The sequence below is a fragment of the Ambystoma mexicanum genome, chromosome 10, assembly GCF_040938575.1.
Source record: "Ambystoma mexicanum isolate Mex_15411 chromosome 10, UKY_AmexF1_1, whole genome shotgun sequence".
NCBI lineage: Eukaryota > Metazoa > Chordata > Amphibia > Caudata > Ambystomatidae > Ambystoma > Ambystoma mexicanum.
Genome location: NC_090932.1, coordinates 776,005,866 through 776,021,258, shown reverse-complemented (window position 1 = coordinate 776,021,258; position 15,393 = coordinate 776,005,866). Strand labels below are relative to the sequence as shown.

Genomic DNA, 15,393 nt, shown 5'->3' with positions numbered 1-15,393 from the left:
ACATAGTTTACACCATGGTGGTAAAGTTGGTGTACTTACCGCCTGGGTCGTAATGACCCCCATTATCTGCATACACAATTATGCGGGATTCATGCCACAAGCTGCCGGGGGAAAGGCTCAATACATGTGACTCTATTCTGTTTTCTACATACAAGGTCGTCAATTGTGGCAAAGTGGTAAAAAGTGGTAGTTCCTGAATTACTGCCACTTTTACTGCTCCGTATATTCCAAATTTGAGGGGAAAGCGGAAGAAAATCTCCACTTTAGCTCCACAAAATGGAGCTATTACAACAGGCAGAATCACCAGCCTAGTGGGACTTTATAATGCAGAATAACACCACCACAGAATCTGGAGGATTTACCTTCAGCTCCAGGGCGGTGATCTGGTGGTAACAGTATTTGCGTTTACACTGGTAATTACCACAAACTCGTAATAAAGCACACACTCGTTAACAAAAAGTGCAGGACTCGAACTGCCACATCACTTCTTCTTTTTTGTTTGTTTGTTGAAAGATGGCTATAGCTTCCTCTTCTGTATAAGTGCTCATGGGAGAACTGCTGGCTTTGTAACTCAGCTATCCTTTTTGTATGTGGAAACTGACACACTTTAGCAGCAGGGCATAAAGCATAGCTGCTGCTCTGTCCAATTGCTGGCTTTCTCAGGCAGGCTTGATTGCTCAAAATGCAAGTTTGTGTTATATGATATTTACATGTATTATCGAGCCTCTGTTCAGTTCTGCCGACACAAACTAGGCGAGTTCGGCTACGCTAGAATGGGGGAGTGTGACATGGGAAGCCGGGTCTGCCCCTTCTTCTGTCGTCTCCAAACGATGAAACATTTCTACAGTGTTAATTCTTGTTGCTTGGCAAATGCTTGCATCAACAATGTTGCTTTTTTAAAACTCTTAATTGCTGGTCACATCATAGGTGCTGATTGCCTTCAGCACAGTTTTTTTTTCCAGGATCTTTCTTCCTGCAACCTTATAGAGTGTTGCAGTCCTCTATTTTCAGTCTTCTCTTTCCGTTGCCCACTTACTCTATTGTGAAGAATATTTATTTTTGTTTATTAATTGCGCCTCTCTACGTTTATTTATTTTTTTTTTTAAAGTTTATACCTCATTACTCATTTGGAAATATCAAAAGATAATTTATTTGTAGGAACCTAAAATATAAAGCTTGTAACACTGTATTATTTCCCATGAGGATGCACGTGTTTCGAGCACATCTCTTCTTCAGGGCTCTTGAATGTTTAATATTGACATGACAACAAAAGAGGTTGAGCACTAACACATAGTCGAGAAATGAGCATAGAATTTAAAGCACATGATTTATTCACTGTAGTGCCACACTTGTCGAATAAGTCACAATGTAGCTTGGTCCGGATTCATTGTTAAAATCTTTGGTGCTGCTAGCATTCGTTAAGTCAGAAAAATGAGTCCTGGGTCCTTGTAAGTATCTTATAGTCATGATAAATCTGCTTCTGGAATTGTAAATCTTATTTTCAGAAAGGATCCCCTGACAGTCAATTTCGCACAGTTGTGTTTCCTTAAACTGTGTGTGATATCACGAATGAACACACTTTTGCCGTAGAGGTTCTGTGTGCACAGCGGTCCTTCATCCAGACTGCGTTGCATTTTCGTGTGCTGGCTACAATTCAGTTTTAAAGGAATGAAAACCGGAATTTGTTTTTTATGTACACAAATAAGAGTGTAATCTTTAGCTATGTATGATGAGTATTTAAGGTATTTATGTTTTATGGTTTACACCGAAATAAATTTTCATTATGATGATATTCAAAGTTTACATGGAACTGCGTGGAACCTTCCTGACTCCAGCTTCCACATCGACCAATACGCAGCTCTAATTCAAGATATCATCCATCGAAGACATCTACAGTCTGAAGCCATGCGTCATGTTGAACCAGTCCTGGACTTGCATTGCTTACCTGAATCTCAACCACCCCAGAACTGAATTCCTATTTCTGACCAACAACACCCTGACATCCAGACCTGGCTCTCTGCTATAGACCTGGAGGGTTTCACACCCCTTCTGGTCAACTGCATCTAGCCTTGAATCCCAGAAAATAACATCAGGTATGCTGTCCAAGTCTTTTTCCTCCAGCTGGATGGTGGCAATACCCTTCAGGAAGGCCTTCCGGTGACAACCCTGGCACCCCTGAGATGTGTGTTGCATGCTGCAGCACCGCTCATCAAAGGACTCCACAAATTCGACCACATCACACAGACACTCGCCAAATTGCACTGGCACCCGCCGCAAGCATGTATCATCTTCAAATCCTACTGCATCATCTGCAAGGCTGTTGCTTAGAAGTCCCCAAGCTACCTCACTACGAAACTATGCATCTCCGGAGGTTTACGATCCACTAGAATTAAGGGTGTGTGAATACATGAACCCTGAAGGTGCAGGAAGAAAAGAGCCAGAAGATAGGCCTTCTTTTTATATGCTCACAGATTCTGGAACCTCCTCCCTGTCAACACCAGACTCGCCCCCTTCCTTCTACATTTCAGGCCAAGAGCCTCCTCTTTAAGGAATGGCAGCACCCTAACACCGAGGTCCACACACACCCTAAACTCCCCACCCATCCTGAGACTGGGTGAGATGATCCCACCTGTTCCCTCCCCTGGTTAGTTGTAGATCCCTTGCTGTCAAATGGCCCAACCTCCTCCTCCCCCCTCCTTAGCACCTCTGTCCCTTGCATCTCTGCGTCCCTCACTGTGTCCTTTCCCCTACGACTTGTAACACGCTCCGTTGCTTCCTGAAGCTAGGTCCATGCACAATAAATACCCTATTAATAACAATAACAGTAACAATGATACATTCCTTGTTCACTATATCAAGAACACTGCCCTTGTCTACCACACATTTCACTCTTTGTCCATCCATTCATTGCCCCATAGTTGATGAGCCACAAGCACAGACAACAACTCCAACAGAGCTGGGTTTCGAACACTGAGTGGGCAATCCTTTGGCACACCAACTATCGTCCCAGTAAATGACAATTCCTCTGGGCCCTGCTGCTTCTGAAAATACTGCTAGTCCCCACTGAACTGATTCCACAGGAAGCAACATCAGAATCCCATTGAATTTTCTCAATAACTCTTCCCAATAAATTGTGTATCCCCAGTGCATTTATCCCAATACTCCCTGAAGCATATTTGTCCACTGAGCATTGTGGATCATTTGCAACACTGTTGTCATATACAAGGTGCCCTTCCCTCCTCCTGTCCCCTTGTAGCTCCCTTGCCATCACACAGGTTGCGCTCACTCAGCTATATCTTATGCCAACCTGGAAACGTTTTCATCCAGGTCATAGGTGCTTTTTGCCATGACCTGTTCCTGACTGTCACTGCCAACAAACTTACTCCTCACAACTACCTCTTCCCTCTGTGTTGGCTGCACCCCCTGCATGCCTGCCAAGGATGTCTTCTCTTGCTGTGTCCACTTAATGGCTACTCCGTCCACCTACAAGCATCTCTCTGTGTGTCTCTTTTTCGACCACTCTGCCATTTCTATTTTCCCTTACACTGCCTTGCTCCATTTCCCTGTCAAAAAGCCACTGTCAACCCTCCCTCTGCAACTTTGCATGTTCCTTTGTGCTATCCTTTGACTTTTTGACTTGGATCACGCCGGCACACAGTTGCCTCTTCTGAAATGTCCTTCCAGATGCGGTGCACAGGTACCTCCTCTCCTGCTATCCATGTGTCCTTCCATTAAATGCTCCAAAGTCATGCTCATCATCCTCCCTGAGGTTGTGTGCACACTCTTCCCCCAAAATCCCCTGTCACCAATCATTTCCTGTTTTTGCTGCCCCCTCAACCTCTGATACTTTCTCGTTGTTTACCAAATCCCTTCATAACCCGGGCAACCCACAGACCAACATTTCAGCCCGGCCCTCCACTGAGACTGTATCTATTGCTAATATAACTTGCACTCTTGTTTGTCTAGTGTTTTTATAGATTTAAATAATGTCTTCAAAGTGTGCTTGTCCAGATATGGTTTAAGTATTTCAGGTGCAGAGGAGACGACTACAGTCCTGGCATATGGCTGTATAAGGGAAAACTGTGAGATAAGTTCTCATTTAGGGAACTCGCATCCCCTGCACACTGTTTGTGGCTAAAAAATTAAGCCAAACATTTTACAAGATACCAGCCTTATAATAGGATAGCTATCTAATAGATTAATTCACCAATGTTTACAAACAATTTCACAGTATTCATATTTCCATTTTTAAGAAAAAGACATATTTTCCTGATTTTCTTCTTCAGATGTGGTCTTTTATTGCCCAAAGTGTTTCAAGACTATTTATCTCTTCTTCAGGGACTGGTATTTTTTAAGAAACCAATATCTACAAAAAGATATAATCAATTAGATAAATATTCGCTTTTTCAAAAACCAATTCTTAAATTTTACATATTTTTCAAGATAAATAGTCTCGAAACGCGTTGGGCAATAAAAGACCACATGTGAAGAAGAAAATCAGGAAAATGTGTCTTTTTCTTAAAAATGGAAATATGAATACTGTGAAATTATTTGTAAACATTAGTGAATGAACATTTCGATAGCTATCCTAATCCTATTAAAAGGCTAGTATCTTCTAAAACGTTTGGCTTCATTTTGTAGCCACAAACAGTGTGCAGGCGACGCCAGTTCCCGAGATGGGAACTTATCTCACAAGGCCTCCACTGAGACTGCCCTTGTTACAGGTTTCCACATCAACACATCAACACTCCACTCATTGTCTTCCCTTATATTGAAAAGCTCCTTCCTGATGCCTCTATTCATGCAACGGTGGCCAGAATCCTGCCTAAAGATTGAGCTGAATTTTAAGCTGCTGTTGCTGATCATCTAGTGCTAGCGAACGACAGTGGTGCCCCGTGAAGAAGCAGGCTGTGATCTAGTGTGGTGTGGATGCCACATCAGCATTTCAAATGGCAGACTCTATATAAACACAGTGCGTCGCCATAGCAACCTCACGCCTTGCTTGTTCGCAAGACGGGAGGCTTATCATCGCATCCCGCTGGTCCCTGGACATGACATCCACTATGCCAGGTAATCTGACACGATTAGCTCTTCCAGCACATCTATACCGCACTAGATCCCGGCCTGCTTCTTCACGGTGCACCTCTGGCATACATGCCATTTACATGCTGCTGCATACCAGTGTGTTTAGCTGCTGAATCAGCCCTTCGCTACCCTGCTAGCCCCATCTCTGCCACCCGGGCACAGAGGGGGACAAACCTACGTGTCGTGCATGATGTACATATCCAGCATCCGCACTCCACTGTATCACGGGTATCCCAGCGGCACTCCACGGAATATTGGCACATGCAATATTGAACGCTGATTATACAGTGCATATCACACCATGAGCCATCACTCCCTGAGAGTTGTCACTCGTCCAGCTCAGGATCTGGACATTGGGTGTTTATGTAATACGTGTCTCTACCTTTTCCACAGTCCAGTTGTTGAACCTCAACTACCAATTCTGACCCACAGTCTCCGACTTCTCAGGAGCTCCAGTCACTTACTAAGTGCTGGTAAGAGCCATTTTATTCATCCTTGCCACCCAGTATCATGAACATTCTGATACCTTCGATGCACTTCTGACACCCTGCTCCTTGTTAGAGCGATTATTCATGCACGTGACCTATTCCGGAACTTACCAGCATTTATCTGATGATTTGGACATTCAGACTGTTAGCCATCATGCAACACATTACGGTAAGATCCGTAATCCACAGAGTCTCTCTCTGGGAGGCCAGCATTGGATGCATTAGAAATATTCTTTTTATCACTTGGAACCCCACACACTCCTGACTTCCCTTTCTGTCCATTATTTTGACAGATTACATAGGATCTTTCCATACACCAATCTTCTCTGTCCTGTTGAAGGACGATCAAGTTGCAGCCATACAAGAACAGCTTTGAGGCCGAAACACAGTTGTGTAGACTTTTCTCTGTGTCACAACATTTTCACTCACCAACAGTCCAGTCTATTGACTTGTACTTAATGTAGTACAATTGCATTATCCTCCTCATGTTATCCCCCACAAGGGACCATAGAGATTGTAATTGCTGATAAACCTGTCCAAAAGGAGTCATTTTGGCACATGTATTTGGATCTGTGTGATTATTGCGACGGCCAAAAATGCAGACTTTTTTGTTTTTATCCCTTTACACAACAAATATATAAGGGGAGAGACCCCCGCACCTCTCCATATTAATATTATACTCTAAAGCCCCCCACCTATATATGTGGTGTAAGGGGGGGTTAAAAAAAAATTCCCAGTTCGACATTTTTGTACGATTCATGTATTTATATACTGTTTTATGTACATTGTATATATTTTATTGAATGTCCTATGCTTCTTCCCTATGTATATGCAACATATGCTCTGATGCATTACATTTGAATCACATGCAGTAGTCATTGCCACCATTTGTTCGTCTATTGACTGTCAGGTTTAGTGTTTTTCTCTCTGTGTGGGTTCCTATGACCTCGCTCAATTGTTTTTAGGATCAGGCCAGAGCCTTTTTGATTCAAATTGCCAACCTTTCTAACACATCATATTTTACATTGATGGAGATAACGTGTGATACTGCATTTGCTACCAATGGTAATCGTACCGCCACAGTAAATCCTCAAGGTGAATTTTAGACATGCAGTATTTTGACCTTCTGTAATCGATTGGATATGACCTCATGTACTGTTTTTAGGTTTCCACTGAATTGTTCCTTCCCTTTCCGCAATGAGGCCCACTATTGTTTGAATAGACAATCTGGCACTGTTCATAAAGATGGCGCTCCTTTTCAAACCATTGGCCACAGACAAGGAAGTCTAGAGTGCAATGCACTTATGGAAATGAGACTTTATGGGGAATTCAGGGAGTGCAGTGGGTGGCTTTTCTATGTAAAGAATATTCTTCACAAACAGGACATGATAAAGCCAGTTCAATTCAAACCTACTTCCAATTTGCGCACGTTGATATTTTTTTATTCATTTGCTGAACATATCAAATATGAACAGCAAAGCATTGCCTCCCCATTAACAATTCAGCACTGGCATTTAATAGTTTATTTCATTTTTTATTTTGAATCATGTTTTTCACGAGCATAAACAAAACATAACAGACATGAAAGAACTTTACTCCTGTCATGTTTGGTGGACTCTTAAGTACAGATTGCCAGTGCATTCTGACAAACAACATTTCCAAACGTTAATGCACTTGGTCCTGACAGTACCTGGATCCAAGTAAAATGTGTCTCTTTTTGGAAACACGTGGATCCTTTCTACATTGGGTGCGTTGGGCCTAAAGAAGCATAAATAAATGAATAAATGAATAAATGAATACATAAATAAATAAATAAATAAATAAATAAATAAATAACATGAAGTATTTTTGGAGGCTGGTGAGATTCATTTTTGTAAGTACATGACTTCATCATAGCTTCGTTTTTGGCAAAGAATTGCCCCTGATGAGCCCTTTGTCCTACTGGCTCTATAGGTAAAGCCCATGATGTGTGCCAGAATTCTACCTTAGCTGCACCTGTTACATAAAGAAGTACCCGTCTGCTTAAGAGTATTGTGACTGTGGCTCTAAAATGAGGGCTAGTCGCATCTGTTTACTCAGGTTATCATCGGCCAGCAAATGATCCCAGCACTTACTTAAAACTATCACAGGCTAATTAATTAGCAACTTGCCACTAATCACGGAAATGTATTGCCAGATGCAACAGTGAATGCACACAATTACCAATAGGAATTAGCATCTATTCTTTTCCTAGAATCACAGTCTGCAACCTTTGGACAGTCAGCTATTTTGGACTACTAACCCCACCAGTCCTAAAAGGCTTAGTAAATGGTGTGAACCATGGGCGTCAAAGCCCACCATATCTAGAGAGACACAGGCTGCAGTTCCCTGATCAGCCAGAATTCCATACATAGCCTGCAAGCAACGCACTGTCAGCTTCAGGGACCAAGCACCTCTGGCCATCATGCACACTAGTCGACAGATATTGGACACCCCTCTACCAGGTCCAGCCCCCCCCCCCCCGCCCCACCCAGGCATCCTCCAAATGATGCTTCTTGCACTAGAGACCCAGCTTGCTTCTATCATGTGCCTAACTTCTTGTGACTACATGTCACACCTTAAATGGAAGGACAAGAATGGAGCAGGTAGATGAGGGCTCACCTACGGCCCTCATGCACAATATTGAATATAACCTACAGAAGACACACTCAAGTTACAGGCAGTGACACTCAACATCAAGGTGCCATCATGCAAGACTTTCAGACAAGTTGGCAGCAATACAAAGTGATAACGGTGTCAGACGGGCTCCACGTAAATTACAATCACCTAACATGACTTTACTTCTGTCAAGTGCTTTTCGTTTGTTTTTGGTGCAGTAATGTAATTCCTTGGGTGAACATAAAAAAAAAATATATATATATACCACCTTAGATTGCTAGTGTGACAGAGACTTGTGAGAGCTAAAATAAAAACAGTGCCCCAGCCACAGAACTAACCAAGAAAACAACCTAAGCAACCTAGTTTACAAGTTCCTCAATGGTGGAGTGGATCTTCGTACATCCCCTTTGCAATGTATGGGACAATTGAGACTGTGGTCTTGCCACATTTGGTCATATCGTGACATGCGGATGGTTCCAGGTCACCAAATGCCTTGCTGTAGTCAACAACGCCTACAAAGAAGCAGTTTGTGACATCATATTTGATTTGATGAATGATGTATGTCATTACCGTTTCATAAGGTAATATTTGATGTCATCAATGACGAAAATGTGGAATCTTTTTGATACAAGTCAATTGGCATGAGCAAACCAGCGAGAATTCATGATATGTGGCCCTCAAGTGGCACTTTTTAAAACAAAAATTAGGTTAACACTTATAGATCACTTCAACAAGTCGTTTTTAGCAACTTTCATTCTTTCTAAAAGGTAAGCTTTAGCATGCATGTACTGGATCAACCTATGCTGTTTTGGGGCTGTTCAAATTAGATACCTTTATTGTAAGATGGCAAAAGTCACAAATGTACATGTGGCAATGAGCTATATTTAATTTACAGGAGGAACAAAGACCCCCATAGATGCATAAGTCACACATATAGAAAACAATTTATAGCAAGGAATCTATATGAGAGAGGAATCTTGCAACAGGTGGTACCTACACCTATTTAGCAAAATAATAAAATCTATGCATCTGGAAAAGAAAGCCAATAAGCCATGGCTTCGCATGAATTGTGTCAGGGACGGTATCACAAAAGTCCAGATCACACCATTGCCCATTTATGTCCCAGTTATTGATCATATTGAATGCAGCCCTGTTAATACTATATCACACACCCGTATCTTTCAGAAAGATACAGCAAATCATGACTGAGTGCTCTGTCTCCCTGCCCCCACCCCATATAGCATCTCCACCTATGATGGATATATGTCTGCGCAGGGACTGCAAGACCTTGCAACGAACTCCAAAATCCAGGGTGCCCCATCCCTTCTTGGTCGGATGTGCTGAACTTCTCCAAAACTGCAAGGTTACCCTTGGACCAGACAGCAGGTCCCCAAGTTTCCAATATGAGACCCCTGCGTGATTCCAAAACATGGCCTTCTTTCCTTTAGCCAAAGCATAAACCAGGGGGAAAAATTGGCTTGGATTTGTCTCACTTTTCTTCCATAGAGCTCTGAGGAGATGACCTGCCATGCCTGTATTTCCAGTGACCTGATGAGAAATGTTCTCCCAAAACTCAGTTTCAACCGGAAGTTAAATTAAGTTTTGTTCAGTGAAGTTAACATATTGTCCAAGGACTATAGGCAGGATTTCATTCTCGCATAAGAGTAAATTAACTTTTGTTGTGTGATTTGTAAAAAAAAGTGCCAAACTGGAAAGGGTGCCTGTGGGATCTCCGTTTTGCACTTTTCTTATGGTAGGGGGAACACAGGTAGTCTACACCTATTGGCCCATAATAAAGGAGCCACACATGCCCTCTCCCACCTCCAGCATGTGTGGTAGGCCCTGCACTGGAAGGTGAGTACATCGCCTGTTTTGCAGCACCTGATGAATTAATAAACTAGATTGAATCTGGCATACTGGATTCGCGCTGGTCATGTCACACAAGTAATCAGTCTAATTGCCCACTTTCTGCTTTTTTTAAGGTTTTGGACAGTTCAGTTCACTTTATTACTTATATAGCGCACCTAAGGGCAACTGGGCACTTGTACTTGAAAATAGGTTACATAGTAGTTTACACAATGGGTTGCATAGTAGGATACAGATGATAAACAAATGTATAACTACAGAGATGCAAACCCTACACGCAGCTCGTATGCACCATGCATTGACCGTATACATCAATTTGTACACCAGGTGAGTGCAATGTCTGTCTTGTGCAGTGCCCCAATCCATGGGACCAGTTGACTATTCACACATGCCACTCATCTCTCTTTTATCTTTCCCCACACCATCCTAAACAACTCCTTCCCTTGCCCATCCCCCCTCAATGCCTCTGACTCTCAATTATATGAGTGTTTTCCTTTTTATCGTCCATGACTGTGATCTGTTTCAACAATTGGTGACTTACTCCTTATGTGTATTTTGACCCAGGCTGGAATGTTACCAAATCAACTATGTTTGTCACCATAATGTCTAAATGATTTCTAGTGCCCTGTTTTGAAAAAGAGACCTTGCTAGGGTTGAAACACGTGTCACACTCTGGACACATTGATGATTAAATACACTTTTCTAAACACACAACTTGAGATCTTTCATTCAAAGCAGAATTTAGGCAATCAGCCTGATTACTTGTGTGCCATGACCATCGCCAATGCAGGATGCCAGATTCCATCTAGTTTCGCAGTGTTAAGGCTTTGAGTACGCACTATCGGTACCTGGGGATGCTTAAGACCGCAGCTTTCATATCAGCTACGGACCTATTTTATATCAATTTTAAACAGTGATCGACGTAGAGAGAGCAGAATTACCCAGCCTTGCTTCTTTTAATCTTAATCCCTAAACAGCCTAATTTTGCTTGAGTCATAAATGACACAGATTATTAATAAAAAGCATTTAGTGAGCAGCTCTCCGTGTGATATTTCATATGTAGTGAATTTCTGTCAGGTTTCCCCGGATGGAGCAAGACATGCATTCTTCATTGTGGTGCTGCACCTTTAAGGTAGGCGTTCCCGGCCGCAGCAGGGCGACCGGGGAGCCCGACCCAGCAACAAGTGTGTGCGTGTGGCCTTTGTTGGTGGGGCTCACGGTACTCCGTTAACGGAGACACACAACATTCATGTCTCCCTGCTCAGTGAAGGGAAACCAACAGTGCATCGGCCCTCAATGAATTTTGATGCGAATAGCGATGCTTGAACCCCCAGGGATTTCCACCTGCATTTTACACCAGACTGAACCATAGAGAGAATAAAGATTTTTTGTAATGACAGCCGCTATGCATCTGCATGGCGATCACTTTCACCGGTCACTGCGCAGCCACAGCAGTAAAAGGCATAGAAACCCAGGAACTGCCCGGATTTGCATGACAACAGATCTGTTGTCATCTGCCATGAGCGAGACAGTGAGCCCACTCAGAACTGCGGCGCCCTGAACATAGGAACTGTTTTCCTTCTTCCATCCGAATTAATGTGGTGGAGGGGAGGGTGAGATGGGACAATTTGTGAAAGCAGGAGTCCTGGTGGTTTTTAAAAGCGTAAAACCTGAGTCTACTGAGTCGATCTGCTCTGTGCCATTTCCATGAAATGTTTTGTATCATTGCCACTGTGGATGTCTCCTGGACATAAACACTTTATGGGCGCCAGGCTTTCTTCTACTCGATCAACTTTGTTTGTAATCCCCTGAGTAGTGCGAGCAGGGAGCAATAATCCCCTGTCAGATTTGAACATAACTGGCGCTATGTAACCAAACGTCTGCCTGTTGTAGAATATGGATTCTAGGGAGAACTAACACTTTATGGTGATCCAAGATACCAGAAATATGGGATTGTGGCCCGGAGGAACGGATTGGACTGTGACATTTGCAGTGGCTATTGGGCTTGGTCATCAGTCCGGTGGTACAGTACTGTGGAATATGGTTTCATGGAAGCACAATAAGACCTCTTCATTTATTTCTTTATTTATGTATTGACAGATTTTCAAATGGTCTGGGAATTGTGTTGGCCTCTGCTTTCGCCATGGCCTTACACCAGCAAGGTAATTTGGCATCTGCACAGTTTACATTTTTCTAACTTTTGAGTCTGGAGGCAACACTTTAGGAATATGTCTATGCTGTGTCTTCTATGTAACATCTTAAATACATGCTTAGTGTGTTTTTATTTGGTTCACATTTGCGGTTGGGAATGCAGATGTGTTGGGGTGATCGGATGGTTTCTGGCTTCTTCTTTATTTATTTACTCTTTGGATTGAATAATGTTTGGGTTTTTACAGTTGTTTCTTTAATTTATTTTCAGTTTTACATACTTACTTAACTGATTATCCGTTACTGGGGGTGGGTTGGTTAATTGGGGATTTTGTTTGACTTTTAGGTTTGTGCATTTTGTGCTATTGTCCAACTTCTGAATAGGGGGTATGCTTTCATTTTTTGAGAAATGTATTTTGTTTCTTTTTTTTTTACAGTTTACACAAATACATACAGAATGTCTTTCACATCCACGTGCCAAACTGTCCAAATGTATAACAGAGATTTCTTACGATATGCATCTTGGAATGTGAAAGGGTTAAACTGTCCAGTCAAAATAAAAAAGGTGCTTGCGGCACTGAAGAAAATGGATGCGGATATTGCATTATTGCAGGAAACACACCTCACTCTAGATGATGCACAGAGATTTGTTAGAGGCAGGGTGGGTTAGTGTTTGTCCCTGCATACAGCACAAAATCTCAGGGGCTGGCCATATTATTTAAGAAGAATCTTCCCTTTACAGTGTTCAACCATTATGCAGACCGAGAAGGGAGATAGTGTCAGTCAACATCAGGATACAGATCACTAAGGTGACCATTTGTGGCATGTATGCCCCGCCCTTTGGGGATGGGTCCTTTATCTTTACGCTAGATCAATATCTGCAAAACCATTCTGGAAGGGATATCCTTCTAGGAGGGGATTCTAATGAGATGAGGCACCCGTTATTGGATAGAAGCAATACTGTACCTCGTTTTGTTGGGAAGTAAGAATAGACAGGCCCGAGATGAGCTGTTTTCCGAATTTGATCTGTCTGAGTAGGACTGTAAATACGTGTACCATTATTCTTGCCTTTTGTGTATATTCTGTGTATATTTCTTGTTTCTTTATTTGCCCTGTTTCTCTGTAACTAAGCTGTAAATTGTCATATGAAATGCGCCCGGTTACCCCTGGGTCTGGTGCGCAATACAAGTAATAAAAACAAAAACAAACAAACAGATGTGTGGAGGCTGGAGCATCCTCCAGAACGGGATTACAGCTTCTAATCAAGGGTCCATGATGTGTACGTACGCATTGACTACATACTCACCTACCGGAGCATGACTCAGAATTCCTTAAAGAGTGAAATTGGGGCTTTATGCATCTCAGATCATGCACCGGAACTGGTGAACCTGTCATTGGACTATATTTTGAAGAACTCAAGCAATTGGAGAATGAAAACATTGATTCTGAGAGTTAGGGGGACTTTGGACTTGCTGATTAGGGAGGCAGAATCATTTATAGTAATAAAAAGGAAAGGAGAAGTGACTGATCAGGTGGTTTGGGAGGCCTTCAAGTTTTATATGAGAGGCCTAGCAATAGGGGTTTCGAGCAAGAAAAAAAGAAAGAGAAAGAACATGATATGAAACCATTGGGTGAAGCATTTAAGGAGCTAGAAATTAGATTTTTCACAAAGACCCTTTTATGGATGTCAGGAAGGAGCTTGAGAGGAAAAGACTAGAGCTCAATACACTCTTAACTGAAAAGGCAGAACCTGCATTTTTCATGACAAACTACTTTTTATGAAGATAGGGAAAAATGCAGCAGACTTCTGGTTCACTGCTTGCGTAAGATGGAAAGCGAAAAAAACATCAGGGCAATAGACCTGGGTGACGGTTTGAGAACATTTAGGCCTGAGGATATCAATGATATCATATGATATGATAGGATATGCAACATGATATGATATGACATTCATAACACGCCTATACACAAGTGTTTCAAGGCGCGATGAGGCTAGGGAGGGGAAACAGAGGGAGGACAAAACACATCGATCTTACTAGGCCTAGTGACATTGAGATTGTGCAAGTGCAGGGGAGAGGGGATGGGAGAAGTGCCAGAGCTGGGGGATAGGCAAGTGCCAGACACAGGATCACAAAATAAGAAGTGCAGCTAGCAGGTGGCAAGTGCGAGTGTTACAAGTTCAGACAACAGTTGTCAATAAGTGCAGGTGAGGGGACTGTAGGGTTGCAGATACAGACCACAAGTGCAGGGGGTGCCAGGAGGCAGTGCAGGAGTGCAACTGGATGGGCAGGGACCTGGGCCTGAGATCAGAGGGTAACCAGGTGACCAGTGCAGTACAAGACAAGCGATCAGCAGGGGATAGGAAGAGAGAAGGCAGAAGCAAAGAGGAAGGTCTTGAGGTGCTTCCAGAACCAGAGATGGTTCTGCTCAAGTTTCAGAGAAGCAGGGAGGCTGTTCCAGAGGGAGGCGTAGGCCGAAGAAAGAGATCTGCCCCCAACCGGTTGCTTGAAGAAGCTACTGACCCTCAAGGAGTTGGAGGTGGAGGAGCGAAGAGCTCGAATTGGAAAATATTTCCGAAGAGAGAGTTGGAGGTATTGCGGAGACAGGCCCAAGAAGGCCTTGTGGACAATGCAGAGGGTCTTAAACATGATCCTTGCTGCCACTAGGAGCCAATGGAGAGATTTCAGAGCTGGAGAGATACGATCCCTGGGCTTGATGCCAAGAACAAGTCTCGCAGTACTGTTCTGGATGAGTTGTAGAGGATGGAGAGTAGAGGTAGGCAGATTTATAAAGAGGCTTTTGCAGTAGTCCAGCCTCAAGAGAACCAGACCTCTGGAGACAGTGAGCTTCTGGGGGAAGGTGAGGAAAGGAAGAATACCTCTGAGGAGTTGCAGCTGGTAGTTTGACTTCTTAGAGACATCAGAGATGTGAGGAGAGAAGGAGAGTGTGGAGTCGAAAATGACCTTGAGGTTCTTAGCCTCAGAGGTGGCAGCAGGAAGAGGGCCCTGAGTGGATGGCCAGAGAGTGACAGGAAAGGAAGGTGCAGGAGTGCTGATGAGGTGGATGTCTGTATTACTGGCATTAAGGTAGAGATCATTAGTGGCACACCAGTCAGGGATTTCAGACAGACAATCCGGGATGAGAGAGGGAGAGGAGGCGGCTGAGGGGA

At 43.1% G+C, this 15,393-nt stretch overlaps 1 protein-coding gene across 2 annotated transcripts in view; it reads right to left on the bottom strand.

The window, feature by feature from the left end:
- Positions 1-15,393, bottom strand: part of KCNAB1 (potassium voltage-gated channel subfamily A regulatory beta subunit 1) — a 1,977,401-nt gene that overhangs the window by 619,503 nt on the left and 1,342,505 nt on the right. The window lies entirely within an intron of this gene.